The sequence below is a fragment of the Zootoca vivipara genome, chromosome 2 (genome assembly GCF_963506605.1).
Source record: "Zootoca vivipara chromosome 2, rZooViv1.1, whole genome shotgun sequence".
Classification (NCBI taxonomy): Eukaryota; Metazoa; Chordata; class Lepidosauria; order Squamata; family Lacertidae; genus Zootoca; species Zootoca vivipara.
Window position 1 is genome coordinate 14,051,441 of NC_083277.1, and position 19,645 is coordinate 14,071,085.

The 19,645-nt window shown below is 51.4% G+C and overlaps 1 pseudogene; it reads left to right on the forward strand.

The window, feature by feature from the left end:
* The first annotated feature begins 635 nt into the window (after positions 1-635).
* LOC132591585 (zinc finger protein 14-like) overlaps positions 636-19,645 on the forward strand; it is a 61,854-nt pseudogene continuing 42,844 nt past the window's right edge.

Here is a 19,645-nt window from a genome sequence, read left to right on the forward strand (position 1 = left end):
CCATGTTTCTCCTAAAATAAGACACGTCTTATATTTATTTTTTTCCTCAAAAAAAACCACCATGGCTTATTTTCAAGGGATGTCTTATTCGGGGGCTGGATCATAACAGGGAACTGATTTTTTATATGAATTTTACACATGCTGTACAACAGAAATCACGTTTCTCTCTCTCAGGACTGATTAGCCAGATGCTGCCTGAGATCACAATTGGCTTTACCAAATAGCTGTTAAGTACTTTCCTTTGATGCCCAGATCTCATGGCTACCATAAGGTTTCTACCTTTCAGGACAAAGGCAAGGTGATAATAGGAAGTTGTCTTTATCTATCTCCTTAATCTCCTCTTTCATATGCATAACCTTTGAAGCCTAGGAATGCAAGTTGTCTGGGTCTCTCGGCAAAACGAGACGGGAGGGGATGTCAGTTTTTAAAAAACCACCCGCGTGTCTGCGAGAGCTCGCTACTTTCCTACCGTAGCTGCAGTTTGCCTGCCTCGCTCTCTGTCTCGGCCATCAAGAGGAAATCAACAAGCAACTCATGGCTGGGCACATACCGGTAGAATGGAAGGGGGAAAAGGTGGGGGGAAGCGAGAGGTGGGCTGTGTGTGTGTGAGAGAGAGAGAGGGGGGGGAGAGAAAGAGACGCGCACAGGGGGAGAGAAAGAGACGCGCACGGAGGTCATTCATGAGGCGTCTTTAATCGCTCCTCTTTTCTTCTTCGTGCCTTCCTCTCCTCTCCACCGCAAATGCCACTTTTGTCCTCTTCACCAAGTAGAGCTCACATACGGTAGCACTACGGCTTATTTTCGGGGTATGTCTTATATTTTTTCAACGCATGGAAATCGTGCCATGGCTTATTTTATAGGCATGTCTTATTTTAGGAGAAACACGGTAGGAGGAGGAGTTACGCTAGCGCCAGACCATGTCAATACCAAGGAGGCAGGTTTAGTCATTGTTTGAAGACTATCCCTACATCGTATTATTATTATTATTATTATTATTATTATTATTATTATTATTATTATTATTATCGTGCATGTAAGAAGATAGTCTTTTCTTTCTTCATTGTTTCTTTACAACAATGGGAGTGGTTATGGTGCTGCTCCTATAATACTAATCTGTCAGGGCAGAGGAGCAAAGGTGGAGACTGCCTCCCCAGCCTGACCCTTCCAGGGAGGAGGAAGAGAAATACAGTATAGATTTACAACAGGGGTTTGAGGGAGGTCTCAGCTCAGAGGCAGGTGAGGGGAAAAGATGGGAAATCATGGGAGAGCCAGAACAACAGCTGGCTGACACGTCGTCACTAGAAAGCGTCCCTGATACACCATCTCCCAGAACCCGGTGAGCCTTGAAAGTAGAAGAGCAAAGAGCTCAGAGACAGAGGGCACGTAGCAGCATCTGTAGAAGTGGCAAATGAAGTGAGAGAGATGGGGGTGGAGACAATGCCATTCTCCAAGAGGCTGGGTTCTATAGCCCCTCTCTATAAATACTGAATTAAAAAAGCACAATAGGAAATCTTCCCTTGTCTTTATACTTTCCTGCGCAACAGCCGGGAGTTGCTGACAGTATCCAGACATAATCTGACCAACTCTGCTTCCAAAGCACCACCACCAGTCTCACACTAGTCTGTTGATGTACAGTAAAGTGTGAACTCTGACTGAAGCTCGTTCCACACTTCTGTGAGTCTCCTTGTAGATTTTGTGTAGTTCTTCTGGAATTTGTATCAGCTCATGAGAACTTGTCCACATGAGCTGGAAAGCTATCTGGCTCCCTCGGCCTCAAAGCGGAGATGAGCACCACACGCCATAGTCGAATTCGGCTGGACTTAACTGTACAGGGGTCCTTGAGCTTTTACCTATATATAAAGCCTGACGGCATTTCTATAGCATCCTCCACCCCTATTTTTCAGTTGCTGTACATCATCATCACCTACGATCAACCATGTGCAGTGGAAATAAGAGCTAAAACCAGAAGCCTGAAAAAGGGCAGCCTCTCCTCCCAGGTGGTTCAATAGTTTGATTTGGTACAATGCAGCGCCCTGCGTCCCTGAGGCAACAGCTGACCTGAACCGTGTAGGGGGTGGGGGAAGTGGACCCCCCTTTTCAGGGATCCCTCTGTCGAAGAACTTGGAGGAGTAGCAGATTCCTCGCTATTCCCCCGCCAGCGCCCAGTATGGGGAGGACTCCAAAAGGCCACGTCTCTCTCTCTCTCTGTGTGTGTGTGTGTCCTGCTGGGCTTCCCCCCCCCCCACGTTGCTTCCATTCCTCCCTCAGCCTCCCAACTTCCTCCTCCATCCGCGCAGGGACCTCCCAAGAGGAGCAGGGAAGGGAGAGAGGGAGGGGGGGTCTCTATCCAGGCCTCTCTCGCGTCCTTCAACCCTTCTACCGAAAGAAACGAAAGGCTGGAAGCCCGGAGCGCCCCACGGATTCCTGCCGGGGAATCCGTCCCGAGGGGAGCCAGACCTGCCTGTGTTCGCCTGGGAAATTACTGTTCCCACCCCCACAAATCCGGTCTACTTTGCAGGGCTGTTGTAACGGGGAACCCTCCCTCGCGGCCCTGCCTCCCCCACGTTGTGTAAGGGGTGTGAAAATGAACAAATCCCCCTTCCTCCCGGCAAGGGATTATAAGAGGAAAAGGGGGAATGTAAACTGTGCCATCTTCGTTCCCCCGAGGACTATTTCGGAGGTTGGGGGGGGGGGTCCTCTTTCCTTGCCGTCTCCGGGGATCAAACCTGGGACCTTCTCAGAAAAGAAACAGGATAACGGAGCTGGTTGGGAAGGAGGAGAATTTGTGTGTTTTGGAAGGGAGGCGTCGCTCATTCCTCCCCATGGGTCAGTGAGCTCCGCTTCCTAGAGAGGGAGGAAGGTTTGGAGGGGGAGGGGCCTCCATCCACATTCCCGGAAGAGGAGCTGCTCTGCAGAGGAGGAGGGAAAAAGGTGCAATATATATCTATATATTTGGGGGGCGGGGAGAGAAGGATGCGCCTTTTCTCCCCCTGAATCTGCAAACAGGGCAGCTGGGAAGGGAGGGCAGGATTTGGGCGAGGTGGGGGGTTGAAACAAAGTAGGGGAGTGCTCCCCTCCCCTTCTTACTGTGGATCAGGCGAGCGGGGGCGCCTCGTGTCAGTGGACAGCACCCAGCCCTTTATATTACAGGAAAGGAAAGCGGAATAGAAAAGCGAGCAAGGGAGGCGGGGAGGACTTTGCAGCGACCCATCCGCTTGAGAGTCTAGAGATGCTGCCCTGCCCCCCCCCCTCCGCGGGCGCTTCTATGGGAATGAAATGGGAGGCCCACCAAGGGCTGAGACTTGAACTGAGGCCCCAGTTACGCGCCTCTCTGCGAGTTCCGGGTTCTCCCTGGCAGGAATCCCTATTGCGGTTTTGACTGCACGATTCTGGCTTCCTTTTGTGTGGAGAATCAGAGAGAGGAAGTCCATGGAAGGGTTAAAGGAGGCGAGAGAGGCCTGGATAGAGACCCCCCTCCCTCCTTTCCCCCCTCCCTGCTCTTCTTGCGAGTATCCTCCGGATGGAGAGGTGGGAGCACTTGGGAGCAATTTGGAAAGAAGGGTGAGCCGGCCAGGAGGGCCTCTGGGCAAAGGGGACCCTCAGGGGCGGAGGGAGGAGGGCAGAGAAATTACACAGACTCTGGGAGGGAGGGAAGCATCCCTCGGGGAGGAATCGAAGCCATCTTTTAGAAAGAGTCCTTGCCGTGCCATAAGTCCCAGATCAGCAGCTTCATGGGGCGCTGGGGGCTGTTATAGCGAGTCCAACCATTGGGGGAAAGAGGAAAGGGAGGAAGCCCACTTTATTATTTCCACCCCTTGTCAACTGCAGTCTCTCCCATATGCCTGTTTCTGTGGAGAAACATCGAAAGGGTTCCTACCCAGAGATAAGTGTGCCCAACTCTTTCTCTCCATTCCACCTGGTTTCCATTATTCACACTATATCAGTTCTCATGTCTGTGGGATTTAAGGGATTGGAAATATTGTTATGGAAATGGGTGGGGTTCATAGCTGCCAAGTTTTCCCTTTTCTCACGAGGAAGCCTATTCAGCATAAGGGAAAATCCCTTTAAAAAAGGGATAACTTGGCAGCTATGGTGGGGTTCCTCCCCCCCCAGCCTGCGTAATTATTACTACAGTTGTTTTTTTATTGAATCTGTTAGTTGCTTTCTCTGTTCTTGTTGTTGTTGTTGTTTTCCATGGTTACACTCCAAGGTCTTCTTTGTCATGTTTCCTGTATTTTGGGCAGGGGCGTAGCCAGGATCAAAACTAGGGGGGGGCAAGCCATGGTCGTTCAGGGGCAGGGCCAAGGCACAGAAGGGGAGGGGCCACAAAGTGGGCGGGGCTAAAGGGCCAACGGGCCTGATGACATCGTGGCGGTGGCAGCAGCGGCCACCTTGTGCTTCTGGGGCTGGTAGCGTTGGCGGCTACCCTGCTTGGCTGGTGAGGACGGGAGGGTCGGGCAGGCGAGAGGGGGTGGCAGGGCGGGCAAGGGCAAGGCAAGACACGGCCACAGCCACGACGGCTCCGAGGCGTTGCTGCATATCAGCATAATATTTCAACCATGGTTCAAGCCCCACCTTAGGAAAAAATCCTGCATTGCAGGGGGTTGGACTAGATGACCCTTGTGGTCCCTTCCGACTACAATTCTATGATTCTATTGATATATTACCATAGCATATGCATCATTCTGCTTTCTTGAATTGTCCTACTCCTAGGCATAGCATCCAACTCCTAGAGGCCTAGGTGCCCCCCCCCCAATTACTGGTAAATACCGTATTTGAAAATGTCATCCCCCCATGTTGATGGGCTTTCTATGTGGGGCTTATCTGCCCCCCCCCCGTATTTTATTAAGGATGGAAGAGGGAGGGAAGGAAGGAAGAAATAGAGAGAGAGATAACTCATATTTGTGGGTGTCTCTGGATGACGCTGTGATGCTGGAACTCTGCAGCAAGAGGACAGGAGGGTCGGGCAGGCGAGAGGGGGTGGAAGGGCGGGCGAGGGCGGGGAAAGGCATGGCCGCAGCCACGACAGCTCCGAGGCGTTGCTGCATATCAGCATAATATTTCAACCATGGTTCAAGCCCCACCTTAGGAAAAAATCCTGCATTGCAGCGGGTTGGACTAGATGGCCCTTGTGGTCCCTTCCGACTACAATTCTACGATTCTATTGATATATTACCATACCATATGCATCGTTCTGCTTTCTTGAATTGCCCTACTCCTAGAGGCCTAGGCGCCTCTCCCCCCCCCAAATACTGGTAAATACCGTATTTGAAAGAGTCATCCCCCCATGTTGATGGGCTTTCTATGTGGGGCTTATCTGTCCCCCCCGTATTTTATTAAGGATGGAAGAGGGAGGGAAGGAAGGAAGAAATAGAGAGAGGGATAACTCATATTTGTGGGTGCCTCTGGGTGACGCTGTGATGCTGGAACTCTGCATGTACAGGAGCCTTGTAAGCAGCTTTCTCTCGGCTTGATTTACAGCAGGCACGTCCAACAGGTAGATTGTGATCTACCAGTAGATCACTGGATGTCTGTGGTAGATCACTGGTAGGTCACTGGCACCCCTAAAAAAAGCTCACCCAAAATTTTCCTCCTCCCTCAAAAAAGTTGAACTATGACCTGAAGCCCTAAACAAAAATGGACCTCCCTCCCTCCTAAAAGAAGCTCAACAAGTTTGACCTAAACCCCAAAAAACAGGGCTTCCCTTCCTTTAAAAAAACTCAACAGCTTTGACCTGAACCCCCCAAAAGGGGGTAGATCACCCCCAGTTTTAAACTCTGAGTAGATCAGAGTCTCTAGGGAGGTGGCCACCCCTGATTTACAGTATACAGATGCATTAGGAGGGGCAGACTGGAACACCAATGCTTTTTATAAACATCACTGTGTCTGTCAAAGCTACAGCCCCCCCCTTTCTTATTCACTTCTTTTTAGCCTTGCAGAGCCACCTTAGTCAAATTGAATCCTCTGAGTCTGCACCCTCATTAAATCGCCAATAGAACTCTTAATGCTCCTGAATGCTCATTAACAGCTCCCACTTAAGAACAATAGGGTGAAATGGTCAGCTATCGAATCTTGCCTGGGGATATCTGCTCCATTGTCTTAACTGCTTAACTACTGGTAGCCACTTTGCTTTATTTATTTGATGTGTTTTTGTTACTGCTGTGTGTCCCCCCCCCCCAGCAAGCGGAGACTTAGCTGCTCTTGCTAAAGCAAAGCCCTTTCCACTTCAGTTTTTGGAGGGGAAAAGTGCTGGTTATGGTCTGTAAAATACATTAATTTTTTTGCTTCTAGGGGGGGCAGCTGCCCCCTCCTGCCCCCCCTGCCTACGCCCATGATTTTGGGGGACAGAGAGAAGGCTGTTCTCAGGGCCTGCACCACCATGAGGGAAACTGAGGCAGCCCCCTCAGGCAGCAGATGCAGAGAGGGGCAAGGAGGGGACAGAGCTGAGTCCCATATGGCCTGCCCTGATTTAACCATCTTCTCATCCAGTGGAAGGTGCTGTCCCATTGCCAGTGTCCTAGACAAAATGCAGCAGCCTGAGGAAGTAAATGGTGCTGGATGATTTGGGAATGTGTGCAGTTGGACTGTATCAGGAAGATCTTGGATATAATGGAAGGAGGAGGACATGAAATACAGATATTCAGCATTTTCAGAAGAGGGGGAAGAAGGGGAAAGTGTGTCCAGCTAGATAAGACTCCCATCATCCCTCGCCATGGACCATCCTTGCTTTGGCAGATGGTACTTTGTGTCCAAAATGGGACTCAGGTGGCGCTGTGGGTTAAACCACTGAGCCTAGGGCTTGCCGATCAGAAGGTCAGTGGTTTGAATCCCCGCAATGGGGTGATCTCTCATTGCTCGGTCCCTGCTCCTGCCAACCCAGCAATTTGAAAGCACATCAGAGTGCAAGTAGATAAATAGGTGCTGCTCCAGTGGGAAGGTAAACGACGTTTCCATGCGCTGCACTGGCTTCGCCAGAAGCGGCTTAGTCATGCTGGCCACATGATCCGGAAGTTGTACACCGGCTCCCTCGGCCAGTAAAGCGAGATGAGCGCCGCAACCCCAGAGTCATCCGCGACTGGTCCTAATGGTCAGGGGTCCTTTACCTTTACTTTTACTTTGTGTCCAACCACAACTGGAGGGTCAGAGATGCCTCAACTCAGCATAGAAGGTGCCTCTAGGGCAGCATTTCTCAACCTTGGATCCCCAGATGTTCTTGGACTGCAACTTCCATAAACACTGAACACTGGCCCTGATGGCTAGGAATGATGGGAATTGTAGTCTTACAACATGTGGGGACCCAAGGTCGAGAAAGGCTGCTCCAGGGCTCTGTTATTTGGGAGTTGGTGAAACTGTATCTTAAGGGTTCTTGAGAAATTTCCCAGGGATTATGATTGGTATCTAGACCAATTTGTGGTCGTCAACAGGTTTACCACACCTATCAGCCAATCACCCATTCCCACCACCCTTCTGAGTAATACCCCTTCCCATTATATATCAGGGTCTGGTGATACCTGTTTCAGTGTGTCTGAAGAAGTGTGCATGCACACAGAAGCTCATACCATTGACAAACTTAGTTGGTCTCTAAGGAACTACTGGAAGAAATTTTTCTATCTAATTTTTATTTTTTATATAGACCCTAACACTATAAATCCAATGTTCCCCACCCTCGGCAGGGGTGGAGGATTATTGTGCAGAGGATGAAGAAGTTCATGATGAACTTAGGACGCTGATGAATATTGGGCAGGTTCACGGACAAAGAGCAGCTCCCTTTCCTGTGAGAAACCACTTTTTATAAAAAGTAAACCCCACAGTTCAACCGTACTCTAAGAAAATGCTGCTTCATTAGTGTTTATTAAGGGTTAGGAAAGGCTGGTGATGCATTACCATTATTTAACATTATTTCATTTGCCTTTCCTAAAAATTTGGAACATAGGGAGGGCAGGAGATAATGTACAAGATGTTAAAATAAGAGCAGGTGCTAATTGATGTGTGTAATATTCTTTTGTTTTCTTCCTAGAAAACAAATAGGATTTTCTCTCCACCACCCTCGGTTAGAAAAAAAAATGGAGAAGGCTGTCAAAATTCTGGTGGGCCATGTCCAATGGGAATAACAAAGAATTTAATTACATGGAGTGTGAAGAGAGAGAGGATAAACCACTTGAAAGTATGGAGTGTGGAAAGAGCTTCAGTCGGAGTGGACACCTTACAAGTCATCAACTGAGTCACACAGGGGAGACACCATTTAAATGCATGGAGTGTGGAAAGAGCTTCAGTCAGAGTGGACACCTTACAAGTCATCAACTGAGTCACACGGGGAGACACCATTTAAATGCATGGAGTGTGGAAAGAGCTTCACTAAGAGTGGAGACCTTAGAAAACATCAACGGACTCACACCGGGGAGAAACCATTTAAATGCATGGAGTGTGGAAAGAGCTTCAGTCAGAGTGGACACCTTACAAGTCATCAACTGAGTCACACAGGGGAGACACCATTTAAATGCATGGAGTGTGGAAAGAGCTTCACTAAGAGTGGAGACCTTAGAAAACATCATCGGACTCACACGGGGGAGAAACCATTTAAATGCATGGAGTGTGGAAAGAGCTTCAGTCAGAGTGGAGACCTTAGAATTCATCAACGGACTCACACGGGGGAGAAACCATTTAAATGCATGGAGTGTGGAAAGAGCTTCAGTCAGAGGGGAGACCTTAGAAAACATCAACGGAGTCACACGGGGGAGAAACCATTTAAATGCATTGAGTGTGGAAAGAGCTTCAGTCAGAGTGGAGACCTTAGAATTCATCAACGGACTCACACGGGGGAGAAACCATTTAAATGCATGGAGTGTGGAAAGAGCTTCAGTCTGAGTGGAACCCTTAGAAAACATCAACGGATTCACATGGGGGTGAACCTTTCAAATGCATGGAGTGTGGAAAGAGCTTCAATCAGAGTGGACCACTTCGAAAACATCAACAAACTCATACAGTGGAGAAACCATACATTTCCTAGGGAACTGGACAGAGGTTCAGAGAAGTGCAAGTCTTTAAAACCATCAAAAGACTCTGAGGGGTAAGAGCTGTAAGAGTGGAAACACTACAAGCCATGAATTAACGCAAAGATGAGAAATGGTTTAAATAGAAGGAGTGTGGATTCTGCTTTCTTTATTATGCTTTCTTATACACTTTTTAAAGTGTAGAACCGCTTTATCTCCGAGTTGACTATTTCTTTCACATCAATAACAGGAAATCAGTCTTAAATGCATGCAGTGTATTTGAGCTTCTGTTGTTTGTATGTAACATTGTCTAGACATGTTTTTAAAGTAATGATGGTAATATTTCACAATAGTAAGCATAATATAATATTTAATGTAGTTTTAGATAGGGAGGGGGAGTGTGTGAGTCTGGAGTGTTGCTTCTGAATGAGGATGGACTGAGAGTGTTTGGTGTTTGGTGGAGGGAGTTGGAAATATTTGTATCTGGGAATGGAGAGTTGCACAAAGTGGAGCTGAGTCTGGTGGTGTTGATTTGGAAGTAGAGTTAGATTAATATTATAGGAACAGCAGCATAACTCCCACTGTTATAATTGCAATGATGGAACCATGAAGACACAGAAAGACTGAAAGCACCTACTTATATGCCCAAGGTAATCTTTAAACCCTCATCTACCCGCCAAGAGCACATAACACCGGTCCTGAAAGACCTGCATTGGCTCCCAGTACGTTTCCGAGCATAATTCAAAGTGTTGGTGCTGACCTTTAAAGCCCTAAACGGCCTCGGTCCAGTACACCTGAAGGAGCGTCTCCACCTCCCTCGCTCTGTCCGGACACTGAGGTGCAGCTCTGAGGGCCTTCCGGCGGTTCCCTCCCTGCAAGAAGTGAAGTTACAGGGAACCAGGCAGAGGGCCTTCTCGATAGTGGCACCTGCCCTTTGGAACGCCCTCCCACCAGATGTCAAAAAGAAAAATAACTACCAGACTTTTAGAGGACATCTGAAGGCAGCCCTGTTGGAAGCTTTTAATCTTTAAGAAATTAGTGTATTTTAATATTTCTGTTGGAAGCCGCCCAGAGTGGTTAGGGAAACCCAGCCAGATGGGCAGAGTATCAATAAATAAATAAATAATAAATAATCTTTTGATTTATAGATATAGTGTGCATAGATATATTTGGTGATAGGAATAATAAAATGGGTATTTAGTGGCATAACGAGGAAAGGCTCTGTTCCTAGCTGCACGTCTTCCATGAGGAAGGAAGGGGTCACAGGGAAGAACGGGCCGTACCAGAGCATCTCAAAGAAATGTGCTGGGGGGTGTGGCACAGTGGCACAAGTGTGTGTAGAATGCTATCCCTAAAATGACACAGGGGAGAAACAATATGGATGAGTATAATGTGGAAGGAGGTTTAGGCAAGTCCCAAACCGAGAGTGCTTAGGGTTAATTTCCTCCATATCCACCAGTTGCCCCAAGGCAGGAGCCACCTCTGGGCACTTAGGGTGGAAAGCCTCCCTCCACCTTTGAAACTGGAGATGCCCCTAGGGCAGTGGTGGGAAACCTTTTAGAGACTGAATACCCAACCTCAATGCAAAACCCACTTGTTTATCACAAAACGCCAACGCGGCAATTCTACCTGTATATTTATTTTTTTCCTGTTTGTTTCACATTTCTTCTTTATTACTACTTTTTTAATAAATAAGCCTTCATAAAAGTTCTTGCATTACATTCTTCATTAATCTTTCCATTGATATGCAATATTATGGTATAACTCAGTGCTTTTTTTCTTAAAAAACGTTTAGGGGGTACTCTAATTTTGACTCAAGAAAATCACCACTGGGGGAGGGGGCCGGGCACCTCAGTTTTCAAACAGCTTAGTTCTCAAACTACTTGGAACCTAAATAAAAAAATTCCTTCCAGTAACACTGTAGAGACCAGCTAAGTTTGTCATTGGTATGAGCTTTCGTGTGCATGCACACTTCTTCAGATACACTGAAACAGAAGTCACCAGACCCTTATATATAGTGAGAGATTGGGGAGGGGTATTACTCAGAAGGGTGGTGGGAATGGGTGATTGGCTGATAGGTGTGGTAAACCTGTTGATGACTGTTAACGACTGCAGTTGGTCTTACAGGAAAAAGCAAGGGGTGAGATGGCTAAAAATAGCTTTATCATGTACAGTATAATGAGATAAGAATCTAATTCAGACCAGGTCTCTCCATGGTTTTAAGTTTGGTAATAAGTTGCAATTCAGCGACTTCTCTTTCCAGTCTATTTCTGATTTTGTTTGTTTGTAATAAGACAGCTACTTTGAGATCTTGTATAGAATGTCCTGGGAGATTGAAGTAGTGTTCTACTGGTTTCTCTGTCTTATCATTCCTGATGTCAGGATGTTCAGTGTATCTGAATAAGTGTGCATGCACACGAAAGCTCATACCAATGACAAACTTAGTTGGTCTCTAAGGTGCTACTGGAAGGAATTTTTTAACTTTGTTTCGACTATGTCAGACCAACACGGCTACCTACCTGTAACTAGTACTTGGAACCTGAACACTTCAAACTCAGAAATGAGTGTTCCAGTTTTGGAACTTTCTTCAGAAGTCGAACGTGCTCTGTTCTGTGTATAACTGTGGTTTTGAGTGCCACAATTCTGTTTTCCGGGCCGGGCAGCAAGCAAGCACCCTAGGGATGTTACCCCCACCCCCAGCCTGCCCCTCCTTGCAGGCAAGTAGGAGTGGGATTGGGCTGCTCCTCTTGGCAGCGTTGCTGCTTGCATGGGAACAGGAGCTGGATCGGGGCTGCTCAGCTGGGGAGATGCAGGCTCCGTCACACTTTCCATTGAGGGGTTCGCGGCTGTACTCCCCTCAAAGGACAAGTTTAATGGGGGCCCCCACCTCCGCATCAGATCCTTTGCAACCCCATGAAGGCAGCCAGGCTGAAGAGTTGCTGGGGTTGGGGAAGGTGGAGGCAGCCCGGAAGCTGCACCTGAGAGCCCCTGCATCACCTGAAGGCAACCAGGCGCTCAGCGTGCCAGCAGGAGTGGAGGTGGGGATCTATCGGTGTGAGACGTCTGAGAGATCCCCCCCTGCTCCTGAACATGGCTGCCTTCAGCTCGCCCAAACCACAAGGCTGGCTTCATCTCTGCCCTGCAAAAAGGATCTTGCAATGCAAACATTGGGAGGAGTCCCCGCCCCCATCAGCCCTTCTCCCACTCTTCTGATCAGAAGAAGGAACGGGGAGGGGAGCATAGCTGTCAAGTTTTCCCTTTTCTTGCCAGGAATCCTATTCGACATAATGGAATTTCCCTTTAAAAAAGGGAGAACTCCTAATTAAGTGGCCCCTCTTCCTCCTCTCCAGGCCTTCTCTCTTCCGAAAATGAGGACAGGGGCCCTTCCCATTAACTGTGCCTCTCCCTTAAAAAAAACCCACAACTTATTTCATCTCTAGGAAGCGGAGCTCATTGACCCAGGGGGAGGAATGAGTGGCAAAAAGGGATTCTTCCTCCAACCCCCCCTCCCAGAAAACATAATTTTCCTTCCCTCCAAGAAAGCTATATAATTCCATTTCTTTCCTGAAAAGGTCTCAGGTTCCATCCCAAGCAGTGGCATGGAAAAGACTCTGAAAAGACTCTCCCTCGGGGCATGAAAGTCGCACAGCTTGACACACACACCCCTCTGGAGTAACCCCCCTACTGCCTTCATTTCAGCCCTCCGCTATGGGGTGCAGACCAAGTCAGAACTCGCACCAGGATCCCGCAATGCAGGTAATGCACAAATCTCCAGCGACTCCCCCCAGTAAATGGGGGGATGCCCCAATGGAACCCCAAAGAGCAAGAGGCAAAAGGCAGCTCAAGTTACGTCTGCTTCGTACAGGCGGGGGGGGGGGGCTGCTCTAAGGCCATAGCTCTATGGGCACGAAAGGTGTTTCCAGGCTGGATGTAGGAGAGGTGGGAAGTTTTGGGAAGGGGAGGAGGGGTGACAGTGGACAGCGCTCCCCTTTATATTGCAGAAAAGGAAATTGGAGTGATATCAGCAATGGATGCGGAGGGCAAGAGAGGACACAGAGGTAAAGAAGAGGCCAAGTGGGGGAAGGAGGAGAAGGGGTGGATGGAAAGGGGCAGAGACTCCTGTCCTGGGACCCCTCGACAGGGGCCCAGATCAGTACAAGATACCTGCAGGGTCTGCATTGCACCATCTCCTTGGCAGCAGCTTTACGAAACTCCCATTTCTCTTTCCGGGGGGGGGGGGGCTGAGAGATGCTCAGCTGAGAGATGCTCTGCCTTTGGCAGAATGGAAAGTGGGTGCCTGCAAAGGGAGTCCCCACGAGGGTCCCCATCCCCAAGCAGGACTGGGTTTGAGCCAAGCCCCCAAATACGCTGTCCCTCACAACACACACCCCCCAGGCACAGGAGACGCCCATCTGGTACGCAGGCTGAGACCCTACCTGCCCGCGGTCTGTCTCGCTAGAGGGGTGCATGCTCTAGTTATCTCCCGCTTGGACTACTGCAATGCGCTTTACGTGGGGCTACCTTTAAGGTGACCCAGAAACTGCAATTAATCCAGAATGCGGCAGCTAGACCGTTGACTGGGCGTGGCTGCCCGGACCATATAACACCGGTCCTGAGAGATCTGCATTGGTTTCTGTCACAGTGGCCGGAGCGGGCTACTTCAGAGTAACGACTCCACACAGCTCTGCATTTTATCTTTTATTGGTGCTGCGTATTTACAGTGATGAAGGCATTGCTATTTACACGGACCGATGTTCTCAGCTTGAATCAGAACCTCCGAATGGCGTTTGGCGCGTTTTTCTCCAACACAACAACTTGGGGAGACCCATCCTCTTCCCTCTCCGCTTTCTGCGCAATTCCGGAGTTGGGGGGATGGGTCTGCCCCCCTTACTTGCCCCTTCCTGTCCCACCTGGGACCCTGGCTCCGCTACCTTGCCTGAGTCTCGGACACGACTTCCTGCTTCCCCACTGGAATCGGAACTCTCTCTGCTTTCCCCTGCGCTCGGGGATGGGCTTGAACTCAGGAGGGGAGGGACTTCGCGATATCCCCTGTCCCTCACATCCACCCCCCTCCCAAGCTCCCCTTCTCCCCTCCCCAGGGCCCCCCCGGGTGTCGGTGACGACTGGAAGCCTAAAAACTCTGTACTTTCCGAACCCGTTGGTGTGAACACCTCCCCCCAGTCCTGCGAGCTCCCTCCTTCCGCCTGGGAGGACTGAAATCCCAAAAAGTCCGTGGCGTCAGAGCTGGTGGGGGTAAAAATGCGCTGCCAGTCTGCCTCTTCCTCTGACCAGGTGGACCTCGGAGACGCCCATACTTCTTCCTCCGGGTCCTCAAACTCCGCTTCCCATCCCCATGGTGAACTGCTCTCCACTCCTTCCTCCCCCTCCCCCTCCCCCTCCCTTTCCATGTGCCAGGGCTTGGGTCTGTGTGGGAAGAGGGCGTGAAATTCTTCCACCAAGAATTCCTCCTGTATCTGAGTGGCTGGGACCCATTCATTCTGGGACGGCGGGGCATCCTCCCATGCCATGAGGTACTCCAGGCCCCCCACCCCTCTCCTTGAATCAAGGATGGCCGTGGCCTCATTGAGTTGCTCCCTGCCTCCCCTCTCCCCCCCTCCCTTGGGGGTGTGTTCGCTGTCTCGGAGCCTGCTGCTTTCCCTGTACGGCGACAGCAGCGATCTATGAAACACTGGATGCACCCTCATGTCCTCTGGCAGTGCCAATCTGAAGGCCACCGGGTTGACCTGTTGCGTGACCGTGAAGGGGCCCAGCCGTCTGGGTGCCAGCTTTTTGCACCTCCCTCTGGTGGGAAGGCCCTCCGAGGACAACCAAACCTTGTCCCCCACCCTGATGACCTCCCCTTGTTGCCTGTGGCAATCTGCCCCCTTCTTGTACGCTTCCTTGGCTCTCTCCAAGTGTTATCTGAGCTGCTGGTGCACCGTCTCCAGTTCCTCTGCCCAATCCTCTGCCTGTGGGCCCTCCTCCTCCTCCTCCCCCTCCCTCTCTGGGAAAGATCTGAGGCCGCCCCCGTAATTGGCCTTAAAGGGCGACACCCCTGTGGAGACGTGCACTGCATTATTGTAGGCAAATTCCGCCAGTGGCAGGCGATCCACCCAGTCCGTTTGCCTCTGGCTGACGTAGCATCTCAGGTACTGCTGCAGAATGGCGTTGACCCTCTCCGCCTGTCCGTTGGTCTGCGGGTGTCTCGCCGTCGACAAGCTGACCTCCACCTGCAGGAGGTTCATGAGCCGCCGCCAGAACCTGGAAACAAATTGGCGGCCACGATCCGAAATAACCCTTAAAGGTAATCCATGCAGTCTGAATATGTGGTCAACAAATAGTTTGGCTGTCTCTTCTGCAGAGACCGCTCTGGCACACGGTATAAAGTGGCACATTTTGGACATAAGGTCCACCACCACCAACACTGCGGTCTTGCCCCTGGACGAAGGCAGGTCTGTGATGAAGTCCATGGACACCACTTCCCACGGCCTGTGCGGTGTGGCTAAGGGCTCCAGCAACCCTGCTGGCGCTCCTCTGACCACCTTTGCTCGCTGGCAGGTGTCACAACCCCTTACATAGTCCCGAACATCTTCCCGCACCCCTGGCCACCAGAAGTGTCTCATGACTAGGTGAGTGGTTTTGTCCCTTCCAAAATGACCGGCCGTTGGGTTGTCGTGCATCTGCTTGAGGACCTTAGCTCTGAGCTGGGTGGTGGGCAGGTACAGTGCACCCTTGTAGAAAAGCAGCCCCCTGCGTTCTGCAAAATCTTTTGCCTGCTCCCTCCCCCCTCGCAGCTCTCTGAAGATGCGGGTGGCGAACTCATCTGCTGCCGTCAGTGCTGTGAGTTCTGCCTCGCTCACCACTGCTGCTCCGCAAGACCAGGCCGACGGGGGAAACACGTGTCGGGGTGCTGGTGGCAACTCCTCCTCCATGTACTCTGGTTTGCGGGAGAGGGCATCCGCCCTGACATTCTGCTCCCCCGGTATGTAGTGGATGGAGAAGTTGAAGTTCGAGAAGAACTCTGCCCACCGTATCTGCCGCTGGTTGAGCACCCTGGCCGTTCTTCAGAACTCCAGGTTCTTGTGGTCCGTGCACACCTGGATGGGGTGCTTGGCGCCCACTAGGAAGTGTCTCCAGTGCTGGAACGCAGAGTGGATCGCGAGAAGTTCCTTATCAAACACCGTGTAGTTGCGCTCCGGCTGGGTCAGCTTTCTGGAGAAGAAGGCACATGGTCTCCACTCCCTGTTGGCATCCAGTTGCAACAAAATGGCGCCCACAGCTCTATCTGAAGCATCTGTCTCCACGCGTAGGGGCGCATCCTGCACCACGTGGAACAAGTTCTGGTCTGAGGCGAACTCCCTCTTGAGGCTTTCGAACGCTGCTTGTGCCTCTGGTGTCCATCTGAACTTCTGCTTGCCTCTCAGGCAGTCCGTGATGGGAGCCGTAACGCGAGAGAAGTTCTTGATGAACTTCCTGTAGAAGTTGGCGAAGCCTAGTAGGCGTTGGGCATCTTTGCGCGTCCTGGGGCTGTGCCAGTCCAGGATGGCCTGCACCTTGTCCTTGTCCATCGCCAGCCCCTTGTCTGACAGCTTGTAGCCCAGGAAGTCCACTTCCCTGGTGTGAAACTTGCACTTCTCCAGCTTCACATACAGGTGGTTCTCCTTCAGGCGCTGCAACACCTCCCTGACATCCTTCACATGCTGCACTGGGTCATTGGAGTAGATAAGGATGTCATCTAGGAAGACCAAGCAGTTCTTGAAGAGGAGGGACCCCAGGACGTGGTGCATGAAGGCCTGGAAGCATGCTGAGCCCCCTTGCAAACCGAAGGGCATCACCAGATATTCAAAAGAGCCCAGCGGCGTGAACATCGTGGTCTTCCACTCATCGCCTTCCCGGATCCTGCTCAAGTTGTACGCCCCCCTCAGGTCGAGCTTGGTGAAGATCTTGCCCCTGCGTGCTGCTGTCAGGAGATCGTCCACTCTGGGCATTGGGAAAGCCACTGGTTCTGTCATGGAATTCAGGCGTCTAAAATCCACCACAAGACGGCGCTGTTGCGTGTCTTTCTTGTCCACCCAGAAGACCGGGCTGCCCCCTGCTGCCTTGCTTTCTCTGATGAACCCCCGCTTGAGGTTCTTGTCGATGAACGCACGCAGATCCTCCAGTTCCTGATCTGACATGGCGTACAGCTTGGCTGGGGATAGCGTTGCCCCTGGCACCAGGTTGATCTGGCAGTCAAAAGACCTGTGCAGGGGTAGGTGGTCGGACTCCGCTTCGCTGAAGACCTCCTGCAGGTCCCAGTACGGTTTGGGTATCGCCTCACCCCCTTTGACGTGCATGGTGGCCACCGTGGCTATCGGAGGCCCCTCCCCTGGTTGGTGCTGCATGCAATGTTCCAGGCAAAAGTCCGATCCAAACGTGATGCATCTCTGGTGCCAACTGATGGAGGGGTCGTGGCGCGCCAGCCAGCTCATGTCCAAGACGATGGGGGGGTCTGAGATGGTGGTGACGTTGAATGCCAGCGTCTCTGAGTGCCGTCCCACCATCATCCTCATGGGGGGGGTTGATGAGTGATGGCCCCTCCCAGCAACTCCCTGCCGTCAATGGTGGCTACGTGCAGGGGAAAATCCAGCTGCAGAAGTTGGATCTGGTGCGCTTCTGCAAAGTTTCTCGAGAAGAAGTTCGCCGAGGCACCACTGTCGATTAACGCTAAGACCGTCAGGGGGTATCCATTTGGGAGCGTTAGCGTCACTTCTAGAACCACCCCTGCTCTGGGGGGGGTGGGCTGGCTCTGCTCCTCGCTGTGCGGGTGGGTGGGCTAGGGCTGTTGTCTGCTGATTGCGCCTGGCTGCTGCCCCTTGTCTCCTGCAGCCAGGCTGTCTCGTTTCCCTGCTGTGGTGTTGCGTCAGTGGGGGAGGGCACAACCGTTCCCGCCTTTCCTTGCCACTCCCTGCGATGTGGGCAGTCTCTGACGAGATGCTGAGGGGAGTTGCAGAGGAAGCAGTTCCCGCCCCTTCCCTCCTTGCGTCTTGGCGCCGCTGGGGTTTGAAAAGCCCCCCCGCGCGCGCGCTATCAATTTGCATGGGTTCCTGGTCTTGGCTGGCCCCAGGCGTGGCTTGGAAGGGCTGTTGGGGGAGTGGCTTCTCCTGCAACCGTGGGAACCAAGCTCGCTTTGCGCGCATTGCTTGCTTGTCGTTCCACCGGGATTCCTGTCTCACCCCCACCGCCAGAGCCGCTTTACTCAGCTCATCCATACTATTGGGCTTTGGACCTCTCGAGAGCTCATCCTTGACATCCTCATGCAACCCCAAGTAGAACGCCGCTTGCATAGGAGATGAATGCAGTTCCCACCCCAGTCTGTGCACCAGCATGGTGAATTTGGCCCAATATTCGCGAACTGTCATTTTTCCTTGGCGTAAATTATGCAGTTCCTCTTTGGTCTGGTCCATATGACTGTCACTCGCATACATTACTTGTAAAGCTTCTAAGAATAGTTTGACATTCTTCATGCAAGGATTTTTTGTCGCGATTAACGGTCTGAGCCACTCCCTTGCTGCCCCGGTAAGGTGTTCCACTATAAACGCTACTCTGTGCGCATCATCAGGGAACTCAGCATTATGCAGCTCAAGGGCATACAAGATCTCAGTCTCAAAACCATGATACTCCCTCGGATCTCCGTTGAACTTGCTTACTAAGGTTCCCGCTCTCCTTCCTGGCAGCACTTGGAGTTGGGGGGCCCCTCCCGCCTTGTTTCTCTCTGCATCCAACTTGTTCTGGAGGTCTACCGCCACCGCCCTTAATTGCTGCTCTTTTTCCTGTAGTGCTCTCACCTGTTCCGCAAGTTGTTGCCGGTCCTCCTGGACCTTCTTCGTCTCTTCTTTAGCTGCCTTTAATTCCCCCTGTGCCTGCAGCGCCAGTTGCTGTATGTCCTGCTGGGCTTTCTCCGCGATCTGCCGCCATTTCTCCGCCTCTGACGCGCTCATCCCGGCAACTCCAAAGTAGCCCAAAAAATGATTCGGAGGTTGCTGTCACAGTGGCCGGAGCGGGCTACTTCAGAGTAACGACTCCACACAGCTCTGCATTTTATCTTTTATTGGTGCTGCGTATTTACAGTGATGAAGGCATTGCTATTTACACGGACCGATGTTCTCAGCTTGAATCAGAACCTCCGAATGGCGTTTGGCGCGTTTTTCTCCAACACAACAACTTGGGGAGACCCATCCTCTTCCCTCTCCGCTTTCTGCGCAATTCCGGAGTTGGGGGGATGGGTCTGCCCCCCTTACTTGCCCCTTCCTGTCCCACCTGGGACCCTGGCTCCGCTACCTTGCCTGAGCCTCGGACACGACTTCCTGCTTCCCCACTGGAATCGGAACTCTCTCTGCTTTCCCCTGCGCTCGGGGATGGGCTTGAACTCAGGAGGGGAGGGACTTCGCGATATCCCCTGTCCCTCACAGTTTCCGAACACAATTCAAAGTGTTGGTGCTGACCTTTAAAGCCCTAAACGGCCTCCGTCCTGTATACCTGAAGGAGCGTCCCCACTCCCATCGTTTCGCCCGGACACTGAGATCCAGCGGTTCCCTCCCAACGAGAAGTGAGGTTACAGGGAACCAGAAAGAGGGCCTTCTTGGTAGTGGCGCCCCCCCTGTGGAACGCCCTCC